The sequence below is a fragment of the Anguilla rostrata genome, chromosome 3 (genome assembly GCF_018555375.3).
Source record: "Anguilla rostrata isolate EN2019 chromosome 3, ASM1855537v3, whole genome shotgun sequence".
NCBI lineage: Eukaryota > Metazoa > Chordata > Actinopteri > Anguilliformes > Anguillidae > Anguilla > Anguilla rostrata.
The window spans coordinates 64,504,186-64,526,651 of record NC_057935.1 but is presented as its reverse complement, the minus strand read 5'-3'; the positions used below and the strand labels follow the sequence as shown (position 1 = coordinate 64,526,651).

Below are 22,466 nucleotides of genomic sequence, written 5' to 3'. Positions count from 1 at the left end.
AAATTGTCTCCGGTCCCCCCCCCCCCCCCTCCCCAAAGGCACCTTTCAGTTATCCCAGGATTTTAAAAAGGATTTCAGGATAAGGTTTAAGTACATAATGTTCAGCTGCTGCAAACAGTTTTCAAGTGCTTATTTATTTATTTATTTATTTTTGGGGGGGTGGGGGTGTGGGGGTGGCAGTCATTTTTTGGGGCACAAGATCATTATTTTTAAAGTCAATGAAATAAGGTCAATTTCTGGGCATGTCAGTTGTACGATGTTAATCGCAGCCGTCATTTTGAAAAAAAAAAAAAAAAAAAAATTTAAAATAACCTAAAAATAAAACTAATTTGCCTATGCAGACTTTGATGGATTTTAAATTAAGCTTTGATAAGACACAAAGAAAACGAATCACGAACCGTGGTTAATTTTTGGAATGCTTGAAGCGCCCTTTATCTAATTCCCGAAGTATTGGCCACAGGAGATTTGGGGTTTAAATGGGAATGAATTTTCAAGGGTTTTTTTTGGGGGGTGGGGGGGGAGGTGGGTGGGTGGGTGCCTATCAGATTAGCTACTCCAGTTAGTAAAGAAAGCTACTGGCCCACATCAGCAAGGGAGCATTTGGTTAAAGTGTACAGAGAACTCTGCTGGGGACCATTGCTGTCCCACCACCCATCAGCAGGTACTAAAAGTTTCTGTCTATGAGTAATGCCACTTAACGCTGCTAAATCTTTGCTTGGACACCGGATGAACCTCCCAGGGGCTCGGGAGCCGGCTACTGCGGGTTGTTTTCAATTTCCATGTCATCCACTGAAAGAGTGTTGTTAGCCCTCAGAGAACCTCAGCTTGCATAAGCAAAGGCTTCTGGAGTAACCAGAGAAACATTTGTTGTTGAAATGAAGACCCACCAGTGGTTTCCAAGGAGAGACTTTACAGTTGCGAATGGCAGAGTTTGGTCTAAAGTTAGCACTGGTAATTGATCAATAGGGAAGACAGGCAATTATGCAGCTACAGTAGGTGTCAACAGCTAGTAGGCATCTTTGGTTACATGTTTCTGATAAATGCCACAGACTATAATGCTTACTGGTAATATGTTCTGTGACTGGCCACACCAGTGATATGAATACTGAGTTTTTTGATACAGCTAGACATGTTTTTATTATTATCATATTGATTTGTTTTGTATTAACCTTATCTTGAAAATCATATGGCTAGTATGAGTTATTGGATTGCAATATCGTGTGAAATGGAACGTGAAAAAGGAATGCAGTCTTCATATCCCCACGCGTACAGCATTTCCTTTTGTGCAAAAACTCCAAATAAATCTTTTCACTTGTTCTGCAATTTTGCCAAGTTTTGTTCTATGCAAATTGAAGTGCTTTTCGTCCAGATGCCTTCAAGTTGATACCTGAAAGGTGGCTACATAACGTTATTGTAAACATATGGCACTTGGATACAGTTTAATCTGTGGGTTTTGTTGCCTGGCAATGACAGGTAAATTAGCCGTTAGAACCTTAAAGGAAGTTGCATAATTGCACAAATAATGCTTTTTATTTTTCTGTTCTTGAAAGGAGAGTTTTAAGAGAGTCTGGTTAGCCAAAAAAATGAATTTAAGTTTTTAACTGATAGCTAACCAAAATATTATGCATTAAAAAATGAAAATAAATCAAAGACTCAATCTGCTGATACACCAATACAACAACAAGGAAAAATTATAAGCTAATATGACATTTCCTTGGCTGTCTCACGTGACATTATCTGTGGCAGCTGTCAAACATCTGCATCTTGTGTCTTGAGATATAAATTTCTATTTTTTTTTATTTAACTTGCTGTGAGAAGGATAATCGGTGTGTCTACTCATATTAACTTAGTTACCTTGTGCAATGGCAGACGTGCTGTGGCCATTTTAATAGGAGGCAGAGAATTCAACTTCCTCCCACTTTGGAAGGGGCTCTGAGCAAGGTGATCTTAATATCTAATATCTAAAGATATTATCTGAGGATATCTAAGGATAGTTGTCCTCCACCAAAGTTCTTTCATTTTGACCTTGTGTTTTAATAACTTAAACAAAAGTGTGTGTAGCAGGGTTCAGGATTGCTTTAAAAAAAGTTTTCTAGTTAAGAATGACAAAATTCATGACTAGACTGTGATCCTGTGAATCTATTTATTATCCGAAGATCTGTGCCCAGCTTTTCTTCAGTAAGACCAAGAGATGGGATGCCTCCTCCAATCTGTCTTGCTTGTTTTAAAGCTGCTTAAACATGTGACACACATCATGCAGAATATGCTGTGATTTGAAGAAGAAGAATTCTAAACTTAATTTAATATGCAGAGCTTTGTGTTTCTCTCACTTTCATCAAACTAATCCAATTAATCAGTCTAAATCCCAAACAAGATGACGGAAAGGTCACGGCATGCTGTCTTTCTGAAAGGCTTTGTGCAAAGTCTTCACTGAGCTCACTATCTCTGATGAGATGGTGAGATTTCAACAGTTTCGTGAAGAGGTGGTTTGTAACCCTTGTAAGAAGGAAAACAAATATAAATAAAAATATCACGAAAATGATGCATTGCAGGGAAAGAAATACTGGATCTGGCTTCAGATGCTTGAACCTTTTCTTTTTTAAATCAAGAGAACTTGCCTTGCATGCTGCAATGTCTGTCTGTAGCAAACAGGAGTAAGAGGCATTTTATCTGGAATATATACGGTATATAAAAAAAGCAAGTGCAAGATTGCAGGCAAAAGAGATGAACGGAGAACACGAAGAGCTTTGGCAAAGCACCGAAGTGATCTGAAAAATGTTGCCGTTTGAGAAATGTCACTTGCTGAAGTACATTCGCAGAAATCCTTGTGCGTTTGTGGGGGTATTTTTTTTTTCTTCTTCTCCGGTGTACACGTGTAAGCACTGCGGGCAGGCAAGCAGCCCTGAAGAGGCTCTGGCTCGGTGTGGCCACCCGAAGCCTCGTGGCCGCAGAAGCCAGCTCCAATGTGCCGGCCTGGCTAAACTGTCACAACGACAAGGCTGATGCCACCGCGTCCATCTTGTGAGGAGATTCGGAGTCGGCTCTCCGTGCGCTCGAGAGGGAAGAGAGAGAAGGGGAGAATGAAAGGGGACCTGGGGAGCAAGAGATAATAGAAAGCAATGGGACAGACAGAGGCGAGGAAAGTAAGGCTAAGAGAACAAAGAAAGGGAGGGGGAGACCAAGAAGAGAAAGATGTTGAGCGAGTGAGAAATGGAGAGCAAGAAAGCAAGAAATTAGGATAGATTAAGATGTATGTCATGGCTTTTTTTTTTTCCCCCTCCGTGTGTCAACAAGATTTATTTTAGTTTTGGAAAAGCAAAATAACAGATAAACAGTACTGCAATAGTCATTCAATGTGGTGCACACTAAAAAGGCTTTGTGTTTATAATTTCATATACAAATGTGCTTTTATCATAAAAGCAAGGCATAAAAACAAGTCTGCTTTATTTTTCACCACTATTGGATTAGTCAGTGGGCATTTTCTGCCAGCTTCTGTTCAGTAGAAGCACTTCAGTGCGCTGTACCTGATTATTTGTGGAGGAAAATGTTTTTCCAAATTTTACGTTTTATTCATTCCACCTTGAAATCGCCACAAATAACAAAAAGCCCAGAGCTTTTTACAGTCAGTTTAAATGCTTATAGTCTTGTCTAACTTTAGAATGGCGCCCTAGTTCTCAGTCAACCCGGTTAGCACATGTGCTATTTGAACAAAAGCAGACAGAGCATTGTTGAATTCAGAGGAGCATGAAAATGACAGGCACTTGTTTGAGGCAAGGCTGACAAAGAGGGTTGCACAGAACAAACTCAGATTCAGACCTGAAAATTCTATTAAGTGTTGCTGAGACTAGCAGTTTGTTTTTTTTTTTCTTTTGCAATGAAGCCGACACTGACTGATTAGTGCTGGACAAAGCACTGGCTTCTCACTTTGTTTTTTAAATTTATTTATATATATATTTCTTTTTTTTTCCAGAAATTGACACAGAGTAAAAATATTACTGTTGTCACCAAGACAGAAATGAAAACCCATCCATATACAATAACAAGTGTTCTGGAATGTTAAAAATGAATTAAGAACAGCCAAAGGTGGCTAAATACACTAATATACTTTACTAATAGTGTTTTGTTTTATAGTATGTACTGTGAACTATTTTGATTGAAATAACAATGACAGTGATAATGATTCTAATGATTTTATCAAAACTACACAGAGACATATAGGAGGTCAGGTAACAAACTGAATGAAGACTAAATGTTCTTGCTCCCATTGGGGCACATCGATATACCCTATATTCTGTCCTTATCTACTGATCTTAACTAGTTTGATGGTTTTTAATGAAATCACAATGGTAACAAAATGGTGGGTGACAGGAAGGACTGCCCCCAATGACAAATGCAGATTCTGTCTTTTTTTCAGCTATGATGTACATATCACCAGCATGTGACAAATTATAGAGAACACTAGACTGCATTCTCTCTCTCCCTAAAGGATTTTAACAATCACTTTCACTGATGCAAGTCATTGGTTACGAAAATTACAAATTCAGAAGAAACGAATATATGAAACTGAAGAGACGACGAAGAACTGACGAACGGAAATAAATGGCATAAATACAGTAATACAGCAGAATAAAAACAAGTACTTCAAAGGAAAATAGTCTTTACGAACCTTGTTAAATGTGGTAGAAATACTGTTTATTCTTAATTACCTATTTAAATTGGATTACTGAAAGCTTTCTTGTCAGGTAAAACATTATACAGTACCTTGACACCAATGTACCGCATGCTGTGTTTCCATTTATGCTATCAGTGTGTTCTCTAAGGCCAGTATATGCAATCTTTACACCCTTAGTCCCATTAACACTTTTAAAAAATGGCTACAACGCATTTGCCTCATAATTCAGCAGCTGTTTCTCCTTTAATAATTTTTCACCCTTCGTTGTCAAGATTTGCCAAACGATTCACATCATTAACAATTTAAACTTGCCGCACAAATTTGCTGAGCTGGTATAGAAGTGTCTGCAGAATGAAAAATATAAATGTTAAATGTCAAAAATGTAGTGGCATTCATTTGAAAAATTACTATGGGTATTTCATCAGCCCAGAGGTCACTATTACATATAGTTTCACTGCAGCACAAATACTTTTTTTTGGGCATTTTTCATCAGGAGTTTGGATAAAATGGCAGAACATTTTTGCTTACAACCCCATAGAGCCAAACTGCTTTGCTTGAGGTATACCTCAAAAGACTTAATATAATGGCGGACCATACAACATGGTGAGATGTGTGTGTGTGTGTGTGTGTGTTTGTGGGTATTTGTCTGTCTGTCTCTGTATGTGTGTCTGTCTGTGTGTGTGTGTGTGTGTGTGTGTATTATACCAAATATAAGAATACATGAGTACACTGAAGCAAATTCATCTTACTGAATCTCTCCATATCATAATAAAATATACACCCTTTGGAACCTCCCTTCATTGATAGCACATGGAAAAAAAATAAACAAAAATCTGTGAGAGCCATTTCACACTTTAGTACCACTGGTTGACGTGTGATATTTCTGAAATATAAGACTACGCTTTTAAAGAGGCGTGACGGCATGACACCAACCCTAATAAAACCACCATTGTCTCGAGATATTGAAGTTCATTAAATCATTCTTTTCCCTCTTAACCTCAATACTCATTAGCACAGATTTTGCTGCCAGCTTTCAAAATGCCTACAGTTAAATTAATGGGATAGGAAAGGTCGGCCTAGATTCTTTAAGACCAGCTAGACCAGTTTTTATTGCCAAGTGCAGAGAGAAAAAAAGGCTGTTGTCCACTCGTAAATATCTAAGAGATCTCAGAGAATGTGCCATCATACCTTATGTTTATTTCAAACAGATGGCAAGGTGATGCGAATAATGTGTGTGTTGCTTAATCATAATCTTAGTTTTTCTCTCTTGGCATCCAAAGAGGTGCTGAACAAAATGTATCTCGGTGCACTTCATGGTTATGAACAGAATTTCAATGGGTTTTGCCTCCTTCCACAGATAAAACGGAAACTGGTAGGGGATGTACAGATGCATTTATTTTGGGGGAAAGGGGGGGGCAAATATGAAATATTTCAGTAAATTTGGAACAAATCCCAAACCATGTCTTGGACAGGAAGCACTGTTGGGGGGGGTGGCGGGGGGGGGGGGGTGGGGCATAGGCATAGCTTCACGGTCACTATTTTATTGATTTCAATGATAATGGAGAGTGTTTTAATTTCGGTCAAACGTGGATGGAGGAGAGGTATTAAATTAAGCTTAATGAACGGGGACATGTTGAAAAGGGGGGAAAGACGACGGACTAAAACAGATTTATTCTGCTGGGCGCCGTCTTTGAAAATTGGCTCCCGCATGTGCGCTGTCTGGCTTCTCGCCTTCGCTATAAAAGATGACGCACCGTAGCAGCAGAGAGGCTGGCGGACACACCCATCGGGTCCAAGATGGAAAGTGGGAGGCCATTGTCCAAGGGCCACGGGCGCCGCTGAAACACATTGAACAGAAGGCCTCTTTCGAAGCAATAAACCCGACACTAGCGGGGAATGACCTTTTAAACGGTCCTGTTTTTTTCCTTCTTTCTTTCAACAAAGACAATGTAGGAGAATGTTTGTTAGCATTCCCCCCCCCCCCCATTGGATTAAATGTCAGAGTCTGCATGCGTTGCTGAAACATAAAAAAGAGGGCATGTTCTGGGAGGAATAGCCTTTCATTTCCATTTCCTTCCTGGAGAAAGTGAGGGAGAAGGGCCACTGTTGATCGTTGATCGATGTCACTAATGGAAATCGCATGATGGACAAAGAAGAGGAAATGATCTTATCCTCCTCCAAGTCTGGCTGGTGCACTTAAATAATGAGGAAAAAAATGTAACATCTTTCTTTCCACTAGAATTGCATTCATTTTCAGGCCTGATAGCAAGGCTTTTTTCTTTGTGTGTGAGTTCCTTAAGTTCGACACTCAGAAGTTTAGGACCGTGCGGTTTATTGTGTTAGACGCACGGCAGCTACGTATTGACTCTGTCCTCGCCTGTGTTTGTATAAGGGGGGTGGCACTGTGTGCGGAGAGGTAGCCTGTGAGCATTAAAGCAGGCGCAGTTTGGCTGGTGTAATGGCGCATTGTTCATCCACAGAGTTAGAGGCTGGGCGTGTAATGAGCCGCAGCTCTCCCTCACATCTGGCCTAATGGGCTATGGCCAGGCGTGGCCTTCCCAACGGTGCTTCCTGGCATCAAGACTCCTCCACGCTCTCTCTCTCTCGTACTCGCGGTTTCTCTTTCTCCGTGCCACCCCATTCTTGTATCATTTTCTATCCTCTTTCTCTCCCCCTCTCTCTCTCTCTCTTTCTCCGTGCCACCCCATTCTTGTATCATTTTCTATCCTCTTTCTCTCCCCCTCTCTCTCTCTCTCTTTCTCCCTGCCACCCCATTCTTGTCTCATTTTCTATCCTCTTTCTCTCTCTCTCTCACCTGTACATTTTTTTCATCAACTCATTCCTCTTTCAGCACCCTGTATCTCTCACTCTTTCACACAGACTCAATCTCTAGCTTGCCTCTCACCCATTCTCTCGTTCTGACCCCTTCTATTGATCTTCTATCGGTCGTTGTCTGCCTTTTTTATTTTTGTATTTCATTTTCTCTTTCTCTTGTTCTCTCCCGCTTCTGTCTTCACTGTCTCCATTGTTTTCATTCCTTCTCTCTCTCCATTCTTCTTGTCCACCCTTCCTCCTTTTTCTTCTCTCTTTCTCCATTGGGGTGCAGGGCATTAAGTGCTTTTGGAGGCCATCGTTCTTCAATACAATGCAGTCTTTTGAGAGCTTAAAAAAAAAAAAAAAAACTGCTGATATAAATTGATGGATTTTTTTTGTTTGATTGTTGGAGATCAGCTCTGCACTTGTATTCTAATCCTGTTTTTTTTATTTTTTTATTGCACTGCGCCCTTGAAAATGATTCTGGTAGGCTCTTTTCATTGATATTTGTTTTGCCTGAGAGAGGCTTTCTGGAGAATGCCCAGACGTCACGCGTGTGCTCATCTTCGCTGGCGAGAAAAGGTTAGAACGCATTGTCAACGTCGAAGAGAAGTCACCTGAAGACAGGTCAAGCTGACAAGGACAGCGCTACCTTTCTAGCAATGGAAAGCAGATAAAACAGCTAGCTATTGTTTGGTGAAAGCCATAGGAGAGAGTTGTCGCAGGTTCGATTCCCGGGTAGGACACTGCCGTTGTACCCTTGAGCAAGGTACTTAACCGAAATTGCTTCAGTATATATCCAGCTGTATAAATGGATACAATGTAAAATGTTATGTAAAAGTTGTGTGAGTCGCTCTGGATAAGAGCGTCTGCTAAATGCCTGTAATGTGATGTAATGTAACTGCATGCAATGCAGGGGCAGAAATATTTTTGATAGTTTGCTGCTGCGTCTTTGGCAGACCAAAGTTTTCACCGGTGTTCGGTGCTTGATGCCCTATCACGAATATTGCTGTGGTAATGACTGACTATTCTGGGATGTGATTGGCTGTGGTGTCTCGAAGACGGCAGATTCAGAGGGGGTGATTATTTTGTTTGAAAACGCAGCTGTTTTTTTTTTTTCGATCTTGGCTCTGTGGGGCCAGAGCACTGCCAGTCTGAAGGAGGCCTTGGAGATTGCAACTTGTGTCTCCACTGTAATGACAGGGATTTAAGCGCGTCTCCAGGGAGAGTGGGCCCAGGTCACCATGGAGCCTGTTCTGGTGCTCCGTCTAAACGTAATTGCTTAGGGATCATTATCCTAAACACAGCTGACAAGACCATTAATAGCAAACACACATGAAAACTCTGCACCTATTTGAACATGCTGGAGCACGCACACGAACGGACAGACTGACGGACAAGCATGCACGCACACACACACACACTCACATACAGGCACGCATGGACACACACACACAAACACCCACACACACACACAACCACAGGCACACACACAAGCAAGCACACCCGCAAGCACACAGAAAAGTGGGGGGGGGGGGGGGGCACATCAGTGTCCTGGAGATTCCTTGGCTCATGTAAGTATAGTCCATTTCATGTGAGTCACTTGCAGCTCTCATATTTCATACCGTCTCGGGTATGTCATAACATCATAACATGAGACAGCATAAAGAAGCCGTTCTCCTTAGGGGTTTTTTTTCTTGCGCTGGGCCTCTAACCCGAGACACACTTTCTCTTGAGGGGATGAGTAATTGTTATTGCGATCAACCTATTTTTTACCGTTCGTCCTGCACCGGGGAGAGAGAGAGGCGGCGGCGCTGCCGGTAACTCAAACACGCCGCCGTAATATTTCTCCGCTTTGCGTCGCGTTCGGCAACAGCGTGTTATTTTGTTCTACATCCGTGACAAGGAAAAGGAGACACTGTAGAGCACGAGTACTGCCCTTTTCTTTCATTCGCTCTCTCTCTCTCTCTCTCGCTCTCTGTTTCTCTCTCCTCCCCCCCCACCACCTCCATTCCTCTACCTCCCTCTCCGCTTCTCTTTTTCTCTTTTCCTTTATGTGGCATCGTTGAAGCCCAAAACAATTCCAATTGCCAAAGAAAAGGCAGTCGGACAGTGAATGGAAAATTGGGAGTGGTGGCTCTACCTAACCTATTCATTTCTCTGCTCTTTATAATCACTAGAATTTTCATAACCAAGCCCAGATTTAGGCTCGTCTTACCTGAGAAGCAGGGACAAGGGGTGCGGGTGGGGGTGGGGGTGTAATAGCACTACCACACACGCTGGCTGGGAACCTGTCTGGAGCTAATCTGAATGGCAAAGGATAGCAGTTGTAGAGAAGGCCAGACAATGGGCAAGCAGCCGTGGGAGGCCAGCTGGGGAAGGGGGGGGGGGGGCGGGGGGCGGGATGGGGGGGGGAGTCAGGCGGGACGCGGGGCTTGGCACACCCCATACCTGGGGGCCCTGGGTCCCGGTTACTCGGCTGGAGACGCAGCGCGAACGTTTCTAATTATAGCCCCGCGGTCGCCTTGTTGTGGCGTGCCGAGCCAAGCTCCGGAGTTTGCATGAGCAACTACAAAAAGCTGACTTTCGGTTTAATTTAGGGGGGACCGGAAATAATCCAGACTAAGTCCCTTTAAATCTGCAGCTTCCCTTCCGCGGGATTTAGGAAATGTCTTTAAAAGGATCAGAGCTGCTTATCAGTTCTTTCCCTCAATGCTACTTAGCAACTTCACAAACGGGGGAAGGAGGTCATCAAACGTGGCGGCCTACTTGTAATGCTCGTGTTACAGAGACTGCTTGTCAGACAATGAGGGGCCATTAATAACCATAACAGGAAGAAACTCTTGAGGGATTGTGAGAAATATTTCATTCTTGACACAAACAAACCACACTTCTGAGCAAAGCTGGAGTTTTGTACTGCTAAATACGGTCCTGCTGTTTTTACAAACTGGCCTGTTCTCCCGTTCACGAGCGTCTCCGCACTCACGCAGGAACACACATACACTACATGGCCGAAAATACGTGGACACCTGGCATCCAAAATTATGGGCATTCATATGAAGTTGGTCCACCCTTTGCTGATAAAACGACCCCCACTCCTCTGGGAAGGCTTTATACTAGATGTTGGAGCATTGCGGCACGGATTTGCTTCCGTTCACCCAGAAGAGCATTAGTGAGGTGGGGTACTGATTGGACAATTAGGCCGGGCTCTCAGTTGGCTTTCCAACTGATCCCGAATGTGTTGGATGGGGTTCAGGTCAGGGATCTTTGCAGACCAGTCAAGTTCTTACACAGCGTCCTCGACAAAAAATATTTCTATGTGGACCTCGCTATGTGTCATGCTGTAACAGGAAAGTGCCTTCCCCAAACAGTTGGGGAAGCACCGCATCATCTAGAATGTGATTGTATGCTGTAGCCTTAAGACTTGCCTTCACTGGAACCAAGGACTTTCCCAATCCATGAAAAGCAGCCCTAGACCAAAGGGTGTCCAGATACATTTGGTCATATAGTGTATATACATGCACAATTGTGCTTGAACCCCCAGGTTTTTAAACAGAATAGTAAGCAGTTATGAATATTATTTCATTTATAAAATGCTGAGGTGAAATGATCAAAGGCCTTTAAATTCAGAGCATAAACAGCACTTGATTTAGAATTTTTCAATTAACTAGAATAAATAGGCCTTCAACATAATGCTGCCCATGTCTTTTTTCTAATATGAATAGCCTTTTTATCAGGAAAACAATATTAATTAAATAATTCCTACACATATAAAATTGAGATTGACCTGACATGACTCACATTTTTGAATGACGTTCTGTAGCGTGGCAAGGATTTCATTTTTTTTTTTCTTCTTAACCGTGTCACCTTGTTATACTTCAAAGAAAAATGTTGAATAAGTAACCAGTGTTTTATATATATTTTTTTTAAGATGAGGAGGTATGGCAGAAACTTCCAATTTAAGCCTGTTTGTCTCATGCATCGCTTAAGTGTTGCTTCCTCAGCTGACTGGCTGTCGTACTCACGCAAGGAGCAGGCGCCGCTCCCGTTTCTCTCACACTTTCGCTCGCACCCCATGTGATGCGTTGCTTGAAGGAGTATGAAAGCAGGAGTCAGTCGCTTGTGTCATTTGGGGGGGGGGGTGAGTGATGTGGTGGTGGTGGTGGGGGGGGGGGGGGGGGGCTTTAAGGGCCAACGAGGAGACAGAAACACTTGGGGGGACGAGGGGCTGGGGACGGAGGCTGTCGCAGTGGGAGTGCTCAGAAATAGAGGCAGCGGTCCGTGGATACTTGTTTACAAGGTGACACCTTTTTGGCTGGGTTCATTAACCCCTGCACCTGTGCACCGGGGACATCGGCGACACGCAGCAGCGGTCCCCTGCCCGCACAAACAGCACGTAGGGGAGCGCTTTTACCCAGAAGCACCGTCTTTACTAACAAAACAGAGAGAACGAGAGCCGCGCGTTCTCCACACTGCACCCGGGTCTCCACGTATGAACAACAATCAAAACACGGCATTTCCTACCACTTAATACTTTGAGGCTCATTCAATATGATTTCATTGAACTGAAACGTAGAATGATTTCCACAGAACTTGCTTTCTAGCGCTTGAAATCTCTAAGGCTCTTCCATGATCCCCATCTGGAATCCATATCTGAATTAGCAAGGCTTTATTTCTTGTAGCTGTAGAGTTTATTGTTATCATGTTTCTTGTTTAAAAAAAAAAAAAAAATCTTATTAACTTCTGTGCAAGAGGATATCAGTAAAGAATAGCCTGGGCTATGACATTCAAGAGATAAATAGCCTTATCCTTCAACGTTGCCTTTCCGTATTCTTCCCATTCCACATGCTGCCCACATCCTCGCTAAATTGTTTAGCATGACCTTTGGTACTGTAATGCTAATTATTACCATCACGGAGTGGGTGTAAACCAGACTGATAATTATATTGGATATATTTGAAGGGACAAGTTGTGCTATTCTTAGCATTTTAAGTCAAACCAGCAGTCAGTGAGGGCAATATGAACTTGCATCACATCAATTTGTGTAATTAGTGCGTTTTTCATTGCCCCTCTTTCAACAGTGGAATCGATGAGCCAAATCCATGGCCTTCTGCGTATGGTTTTTGAATGTCTTTTTATTTCAGTCAGATTATGATTCTCATCTCTGACACATTTGTCTAGCATTATGATACCAATAATGAGCATAACTATCATAATTAAAACAGAAACAAACCATTTTAACAAGTGACAACAGCTCAAACTGTCAGTGTTTCTCTAGCTAGTGTTTAACTAGCTAACTTTTTTTTTTGTTTTTTTTTTTTTTAATCAAAGGATGGTTCACGAAAGCACACACCACTCGAGTCGTTTGTCTGTCACTTTGTCAGTATATATATGCATAGACCAGCAATTTGCTCCTGCATATCAACATTTCCAAAGGAATATAAATGTATTCCTTAGGCCACTTGTACTTGTCCAGCATAATACCGCAACAGAGGAAGTAGGCCCTCAGTGCGAATTATAAAAAATGTGTTTTTCTGGTGGTAATCATGTGGAGAGCTCGATCATCAAGAGCCTCGTCTCAGTGTCCCATTTGGCCATTCAGCCGTTGCAGTTGTAAAGACTCAACATTTATTTTCATTTATTTATTTATTTTTATCCTTTATTGCAAGACGGAAGTCCCGCTGAGGTTAATTTTATCTGGCCCTCCTCAAAATTTTGAGAATTCTGTCAGCTCTCTCATTAATCCAAGGCCTCGCCCCGAAGGATGGCACACGGCTTGCATTACGGAGCATTTGGTTATCATGGGAACGGAACACAATTCAATGGTCAAGACACAAGTGAACAGAAAGAGCCGGACATTTTGACCACTTTTGGTGAAAAGAGTGGGGCTATTTTTTCCCCCCCCCCACTTAGGACAGAAATAAGGAGGAAGAACTGATAATTTCCACTATTTCGGTTTGATATTTTCTTTTTACAGGAATAGATTTTGATGGCGATGGGGAAAAATTGGGGGCTAGGTAATGGTCTTGACCATCTGGTGTCCTCTTACAGAGAGTATCAAAGCAGTCTTTTTTCACATTAGTTCTGGTGATAGTTCTGTTCTTTTTTTATCTGCTTGTGATAAAGCAACCTTCCCTTTTGTACGTGGTGCATTAGTCTGCATTGCGGATTCTGTCTTTGTTCATGTCACCTGCACGCAATACAAAGGATGCATTATATATATTCAAAGCAGTCAAAGAATGTATGAAACATTATATATTCAGAACATACCAGACTCAGGCTTGTGTGGGCATATGTTCATGAAAGCCATTTGGAACTATTCAGTGGGATTGTGAGAAGCTTTGATACATGTTCAGGGTCATCTTGTACCCTGTCACTGTGGATGTTCTGAGACTTCCTTGCACTTTGCATTGTGAGTTCTGTTGAATTGACCGCATTGAAATCTTTCAGCAGGGCCAGAATTCAACCTTTGATTTTGAAAAATGCTACGAACTGGAACAAGACCATGTCAGAGACTTCAGCCGATGAAACATTTCCACAGTCGTGAGATATCACGACTGAATCAGCTGAAAAGTGGCTGAATTTAATCATGAAGAAAGGAGGGCAGAAAAATATCAAATGTCAAAAGATCTGCAAAATAACAGATAAACATCCATCCTTAAGATATGTTTTTAGAAAAAAAAGATGACAGTTTTATACCTAAGCGCCTAGCCTGCTTTGATGCACCATATTTGCTAAAAGTTGTTTACAGTGGTGTGACCAAGCGATTCCAGTTCTTAATTTCAAGGAAATTATGGTGGTAAAAGTTGTGTTCAAGGTGTATTATCCATGTCAGAGTAAATAAGGACTTCATTATGTTGAGGGAAAACAAACATTAGACTGTAAACAAGATCTTATCGAGGCGAGTAGATTGGGAGCGCACCGTGTCCATTCTCAGGAAATGATTTCGGCAGAGGAGGCAGGGAGGTCGTGACCACGTCCCGACCCGTCCGTTTGCTGTTCGCGTGACCCGTGCCTTTTAACCCGTTCAGAGCTCGTTTGACCCCGAAGATAGCCGAACAGAAACTGAACAAAACGGCTGGTAAGCGGGCTAATCCCTGTGCCTTCGAGCCGCTGGGGAACCCGGTGAGTCCCAATCCAGTGGGCCTCCAGTGGTTGGGTCAGGTCTTAAGCCACCTCACATTTGTGTCCCACAGTGCTTTGTGCTTTCTCCATCTCCACACTCCACGGCGGATGGCGAGCGACTTAGCTGTGGCCTGGTGACCGTTCGATTACAGAAGCATCAGTCCTGGAGAAGCTCCGACATGCCGTAGCTGCACCATGCTATGGGGTTTGCGTTCCCTTTTCCAGAGGAATCTATAAATACTAGCAGGATTCACAGAGCATCAGTGAATTCCATTAAGGTGTGTTAACTGCTGACGGTTGTAATCGCGAGCTGGTGTTTTTGACTCCGATGTGTTTTTCGTAAATGTGCAGACAACGTGTGAACAGGTAATGCGCTCCAGTCAATTCTGGTTTTGACAGCTGCTTAAAAAGACCATCTGAAATATTAACAGATGTGCCTCATAGAAACCAGTGACTTAGGAATTATGTGTACTTCACAAGGCGAGGAACTTCAGGTTTGCTGACTGGCTGACCTTGTTGTGGCGAGCATGAGGTTTACATCACCACCTGCCAATTAAACCGTAGCAGTTCTCATGCAATTTGCCGTTATTGAATGTCCACTCATTCCGTGTTTACCAGAAGTACGAATTATCTTTTATGTGAAAAGCTAATAGGAAAGTGGAGCAGCGTATCAGCTGCAACAGCAGACTGTTCGAGAGCCACAGCCAGAAGGCGACGGGCTGCAAGCCCAAGTTGGGGCACCGCTCTCGTACCCCTGGGTAAGAATACCAAATTGCTTTGGTAAATATCAAACCGCATAAAAGGATATTATGTAAAAAACGGAAGCTATGGAAGCGAGTTTGCCCGGAATAAGGGCATCTACGAGGCAGATATTGTAATTTAATTCAGGCCGCAGGGGGAGAGGAAGAACCAGCACCCATGAGAGCAGTTAGGAGCCCGGCTGCCAACTCCGAGCCAAGCCAGGGTGCAGAGTAAACACCATTTGTTTGATAATATCAGCGAGGCGCTGGCATTAATGAAATACGATGAAGTTCCACCTGTACCGCCACCCCGATTTCCAGAGTGGTGCCGAATTGTGCCTGCAGGCGGTGGGTGGTATGTAGAGGAGTGTCAGATTAAGGGATGTCAATAACCGGTCGGACTCAATCCATCACAGTTGTAGGAGCGTAGTACGGACGGCCCCAGGAGCCCGTAATGAGGTTCGCTGCATAGATCCAGTCTAACGAAGAAAAAAAAGAAAAGTCTGAAAAGACGCCTCATCATCTTGATGGGAGGAGCTGGGAGTGGGGTTGGGGGGAGGGGGAGGGGGGGGTGAAAATGTGCACATTGTTCTAGGGACACAGACTAAGTGCTGCCCATTAATGCAGTGGGTCTGACAGCCATTTTGGCAAACGGATCGTGATGTGGTGTGCCATTATTTTTGGAACGCACAGACAAACAGCTGCTTGATTTATGACCTGAATTGATAGCTCTTTACACCCATTCGGTAATCTCAAGGTGTGATGCGTGATTGATGCAGCGTTTTCCAAATGGTAAATAGCGCACCAATGAATGAGGCTAGCTGTATAGGTATCGTAATCTTTCTGTTTTCAATCAATGAGTTTTTGTTGCGTATCTCAATACAATACAGCTAATAAAACAAGGGCTTTATCCACTCCGATGCATCAATATGTTACTTAGTATCCTATATTTTGTTAATGTTAATCCACTAACAGTCTTAACACGCCCTTTCACATTTGTAAAAGAGATAAACAGAAGCTGAATAAATGGAGCAAACTTGTGGACTTCATTGAAACTGACCTTCTAATATCCTGGCTTCTAATTCGCTTAGAAAGCAGATAGCGCCGGTACAGTAATAGCCTCAGTTTGTTGCTGTTATTTCCAGGAGAACTGGGAGCATTTCAGGTCTGCGGGGATTAAATCTGCCTGGCTCTCTCCGACAGTGGATTTTGTGGGCCCGTTTCGGAGGGCTGATATCCACCTGTGTCAGGCGACGCGAGAGCACGCCGCCGGATTTGGGATGAGGGACGTTCAAGTTATTCTCCTGACATCCAAATTAAGGAGGATCCCCATGGGATGGCCGCTGGGAAGTTACTGCTTTTTTTGGGGGGGGGGGGTTCGATTAGGTTCCGCAGGCTTAACGGAACATAATCCGATTTATCCTTTCGAGAAAAAAAAAAAGCTCTGCGATAGCCAAATTCCCCCCTCCCCCGCCTTTAGAATTGTAAACCGAGAAATTTGAATCGCGTTTCGTTATTCGGGACCCTCTGTAAAAACGACGCTGCGAGCTCGAGTGCGGCAACGCGCACGTGTTAATTCACGGCCGAGCCGCCCGGGTTTCCAATTTTAACCGCGGTGTTCTCCCCCCCCCCCCGGCATTTGCCTGGCGTCAACGGCGGTGAGGTCGCGGGGCACGACTTCATGCAGATAGCGCGCCGCCGTCAGTGGATACATTGTCTGGGTGATTTCCATGCTCCGCGGAGACCAACCGAAAACAATCGCAGGTGCTGTTTTTTATTCCGCTCCTTGAGTGACGCGCAGAAAAACAAGGTGAGACAGGTCGGGTCGTGATTCACGGGCGCGGCGACAGAACGACGTGCGAGCGCGCAAGCCGCCTCAAACGCGACGCAGGAATTCGGACGTCGTAACTCGATTCCTATTATGTAGCCTTTTCATCATCCTGAAAAGGAGAGCTACCTTGACGTTTGATGACCTCATGACTTATTAATGCAGTTGCTATTAATGTATGTATAATTAATCACGTCTTTACCGACTGCACACAAATGGACCCTATAGTCTTTGCCCTCATGCAGTTTGCATCCTGGAAATGTACAGCGTAACAGGATGAAACTTCAGGACACAAAGTCTGCCTATGTATACATTATGCAGATGGAGAAAAGAAAAGAAAAAGAGACTTAATTTCTGCATCCTCAGTGAAATTTCTGGACAACCAGTTGTGTAAACAAAAAAAGAGGGAAATCATTTGTTTCAGTCCACAAGGGAAGAAAGCCTGAGAGTGTTCAAGAATGAATCAGGAAAATAATATTGTGTTCTCTCTTGTTTCTTTGTGTTCTCTTGCCCCTGAAGGCTAAGTGTTTGGTTGGCGAAAACAATGCTAACGATGTGCATTAAAGGACACAGGCTCCAGTCCCAACAGTATTCTGCTCATTTCAGTAGCTGAACATTCGGTTCCATTTGGAACAACTAAACATACAAAAAAACTAATGCTTCTCAGTTGGAAAGGCATTAAAACTGTACAGCTTCCAGTGCCACAAAATGCAACCTTTATTCCCTCAATTATCTTGCTTTCCTCACAATATTGATTCAGAATCTTAGAAACCGAGTTTGGGGGAGGGGGGTGGCTGGGGGCCTAGAGGTATTGGATTGACATCCAGTGCAGAGAAAGGGCCCGGAGAGTTTGACTGGCTCATTTATTTGTCGTTTTGGAGCTGTTTGTGATTGATGGTTCATAATTCCTGCTTGTTAGGAGCCGGTTGGTATTAAATGTTAATGCCTCCATGCGCACGCTCGTCAGACTGCGCCTTTTCTTAAGGGCAGAGAGAGGAAGCGTAATCTCATCCAGAACCCGGGGTGCGCCCGGGGCGATCCCTCACCCCTTCCTGAGCTAACCCCCCCCCCACCCCGGGGGGTCTCGGCGTCCTGACGAGAGAGAGAAAAAAAAAAAAAGGAAATCCATAATCTTGCAGATGGCGAAGGATCTGTGCGGAAAACGTCTGCAGTCAGCCGGGGCCGGCAGCGGCGCGGCAGCGGCGCTGAGAGGCGTCTCCCCGCCCTCTGAAGTGCTAAAACCGCCGTAATCTGCTCCCGCCAGGTGCGCCGCGTCCCAGACGAAGCCGCGGTGGTCCGCTCCCGTTTTCACGGGTGCCACAGAGGATCAGGGGGGAAGGCTTACGGGGAGGGGAGGGGGGGGGGGTTTGGAGGGGGGTTGGGGGGGTTAAGCTGGGAGTAGCGGCGCAGACGCCAGCTCAGCGCGGCGGAGCATGGCTGCCGAAGAGGCCGGGGGAGATGAGCGCCCTTCCTCCGGGATGGCGTTAGCGGCTAGCGAGCGTGAGACAGGGGAGGCGAATGAGGTCTCCTCCTCCTCTTCCTCCTCCTCCTCCACTCGCCTCCTCCTCCTCATAACCCGCCGCGGCAGAGCCACCTGCGTTTTACCCCGGAAGGGACTGGACTTCAGCTACATCAGTAATTCACAGGCGGGAGCGCATGCAGACCTTGGGAAAGAATAATGGCTGCCCGGTGACAGCAGAAACCCCCCCAACCCCGCTTTTCCCTCCGATGAAACCCGCGCATACCACATACCGAGTTTACCTTGGTGATAACAGTCGTGTTATTACAGTGCAGCCAGAAAAGGTTTTCTATATTGCCTTAAAATACCATCCCCTGCACCCCCCGCCCCCCCCCACACCCCCCCAGCCCGCTTTTGTCTGAGCGGTTCCACCGCTAGTGATTTTCCAGGGGGAAGCGCATTTAAACACCAGGCCTCATTATGTGATACATTTCCTCCCTAGACTCTGGGGACTATGAATAAGCCGCAAAATTGGAGTCAAAAATAAGACCAATATGAAACTGTGATGGCAAATCAGGCATTAAATGAATGAAATGGAACGCCATATTTTTTTAAATGAGACTAAAGTTGGCCTGCTGCAACCTCTGTGCTTCTGCTGTCACACCATCATTTGTCTGTGTGCGAGCAAACTGGGTGGAGGTTTCTGCTTATGAACTGGGTGGAGATTTTTGCTTATGAACTGAGTGGAGGGTGCCTCATTTGGGAATGCTGGGTATGAACTGGATGGATGTTTCTGCATATGAACTGGGTGGAGGTTGTCACAAAATCTGGCTGGAGTTTACCACATATGCAGCAACCTCCACCCAGTTCATATGTGGTAAACTCCAGCCAGTTCATATGCAGCAACCTCCACCCAGTTCATATGAACTGAGTGGAGGTTGCCGCATATGAACTAGGTGGAGGTTGCCGCATATGAACTGGGTGGAGGTTTCTGCATGGGAAGTGGGTGGAGATTGCCACATATGAACTGGGTGGAGGTTTCTGCATATTAACTGGGGTGAAGGTTACTGCATGTGAACTGGGCGGAGGTTGCCATATATGAACTGGGTGGAGGTTGCAACATATGAACTAGTAACAGGTTGGTGGCTGCACCATAGATGGGGTCATTTTTAACATTTCCATTTTCGGGACACGCCTATAAACTGCACTCTAGGCCCCCGGCGAAACCTCCAGGCTGATTTTGTCATCAAATTAATTATTTGGCTCTCGGAAACAAATTAAATAGAGAATTAGGAAGCATTTTATCCATAGCTCTGAAAAGGAAGGATACAGCTCGATAATTAATAATTTTGTTATGGCATGCCGCTTCAATTAGTCTGTAATTTTCTGCATCCCACCACGTGCAAATGTGAGCCGAATGGCATCGGCTGGCGTGTCACAGTCTGATGCGGGGACGCATTAAAACTGCGACGACAGCGTGCCGTCGCGAGCAGCTGCGGCGGCCGCCGCGTTCACCTCGCGCTCGCGTGCTCCGCGCGCCTCTCCCTCGCTCGCGTCATCGCCTGGGCAACGACTCCGCTCTCGTCGGGAGCCGATGGTCACGCAGGGGAGTAGGGGCGAATCAAATCACGCAGCCCCAGCTAAGCGAGGAGATCGCTTTTCCTTCTCGGACGAGCGTCGGGAGTTCCGAGAAAAGAGGGGTGGAAGGGCAGAGCGGCTCTCTCTCTCTCTCTCTCTCGCCCCCGTGACTCGGAGAGGAGGGGGCAGGGAGGGCCCTGACTTTATGCATGAGGGTCACATCTCATCCCCCCCCCCATGGGCTATGGGCCAGGGTCAGTGCAGCGGTCCACTCCAGATGAAATGCTACAGTAATGGGCGGGATTGAATGACACCAGCTGCTCAGACCAGCAGCCGCTCGGATCACAACAACACGTTACACAACATAATTGAGTAGCCATTTGCGGTAGTCCCGGGGTCGCTCGGCGATCCTCGTCCAAGGGCATGAAACTCAACCCCCCGAACACGAGACAGTGATACACCTTTTTATTTGATGGCGGCGGTGTGCAATATATATTTGTTGACGGGAACCTGCCACTGAAGCAATGGGTAGCCTCTTGGGAGATGCTGTGGATTTGTAGTTATGCCACCATGGGTTTAGCATTTATTAATTGCTCTTTACTGGGAGAGAGGCCTTGTGACTGGCTGCTTCTGCTATTTATTTTTTATTTTTTTGAAAAACAGACTGCCTGGTGGGAAATGTAGGCTACTGCGTGCCATGGCGCCAGAGTGAATCCCCCCCACCTGCCTTGTTATTTACTGGACTTGCCATCCAACGCAATTATAATCTGGACTCAAAGTGGAATTCATCGCAAATTTGTTCACTGTCATTTTAATGAAATTTTCCCCTTGTGCCGCTTGCCCTACCCGTTCATTATGGCCTTGCCTGGTGCCAATATAGAGAGAGAAACATTATAATGAGTCCTCGCCTGGTCCAAACTGGGGCACAGGTGGCATGTTCAACAAAAGACAAAATTGCATATATTTACACACCCTGAAAGGGAGGAGAAATAATTGCCGTTGCCAATTACTTTGATATTAATGGACTCAAGCTGGACAAGAACAAAGAAGTGACTCAGTACCTCTTGAGTAGCGGGGCGAACAAGCAGTGTACACTCCAAATTAGGGTCTGCTAATAAAATGTTAATTAAAATTGCTCCTTACAAATTACCTCCTTGATAACAATGAGTTAAGGTTTAATTAGTGGTGAACAAAAAACCTCGCGTTAACCTTCAGTGCATCCAGATTGGATCGCCTTATCTTGCAGATCTCGCTCCATGGCCTGCCCTGCTATCACCAGTAATTAAAACATTATCGCACCGCCATGATAATTAAGAACTGCCAAGGTGAAATAATGCACGATGCCTTATTCGCTAATGATCGAAGATATTGCGGCGTGACTTGGAAATGCTGGTTTTAAAAAAATAATAATATTGGCAAAATCATTAAGCATGTCCGTGTTGTCCAATTCATGATTAGTCAGGGGAGGCAACAATGTAGACCCCAAGACATGAAATATCTCTTCAAGCAAAAAGAGAAGAAAGAGAGGCATTGTATAATCCCGAAGCACGATCGCGTTCGAAGCCTGGAGAATATGGCAAGGGATAGCATGCCTAAACCCAATGCTAACACGCGTTTTCAAAGCATTAGCAAGCTGTTGCATATTTAAAAGGCCACCGTGGGTCACAGACAGATACTGGCCAGTGATAATGGAGAAAGCACTTATTGTTGCCGTTTTGAAAGGGGACCTGAGAGTAGGGGGGGGGCAGGACTTCAGTCAACGTGTCATCTGGGTGCAGTTAAAACCGGGGTCACTTCATGTTATAAAAAATGGGGTGGCGGTGTGGGGCAAGGGTTAGGGTTCTGGGCTCGTCACTCACGCAGGTTGCCGGCTCAAACAGAAGGCCCCTCCCTACCATTGTCAGCTTGAGCATTGTCCTTGACCTGAATAGTCATGGTGTACGAGTGGCTTGTGTGGGGAAGCGTACGTAAGCCAGGCAAGTCCCTCTGGGTGAGGGTTTCCACTAAGCAAACAGACATTGTGAAATAATAATAACAATAATAATAATAATAATCATAATAATAAACATGGCTAAGATTTGACTTTGGAACCCTCTCAGCATACCGTGCCTCCATGCCGCTGAATGTTTTTAGCTCTCGAAACCTGTTTACAAAAACCGATCAAAATATTTTTTGACAGGAAGCCATTTACTCTTTCCACAAACCCAGGGTGAAACCATCAGAGCGAATGTTTTTTTTAAGGTAAACACC

General features: G+C 44.6%; 1 protein-coding gene across 4 annotated transcripts in view; it reads left to right on the top strand.

The window, feature by feature from the left end:
* LOC135251673 (protocadherin-19-like) overlaps window positions 1-22,466 on the top strand; it is a 60,301-nt gene that overhangs the window by 10,226 nt on the left and 27,609 nt on the right. The window lies entirely within an intron of this gene.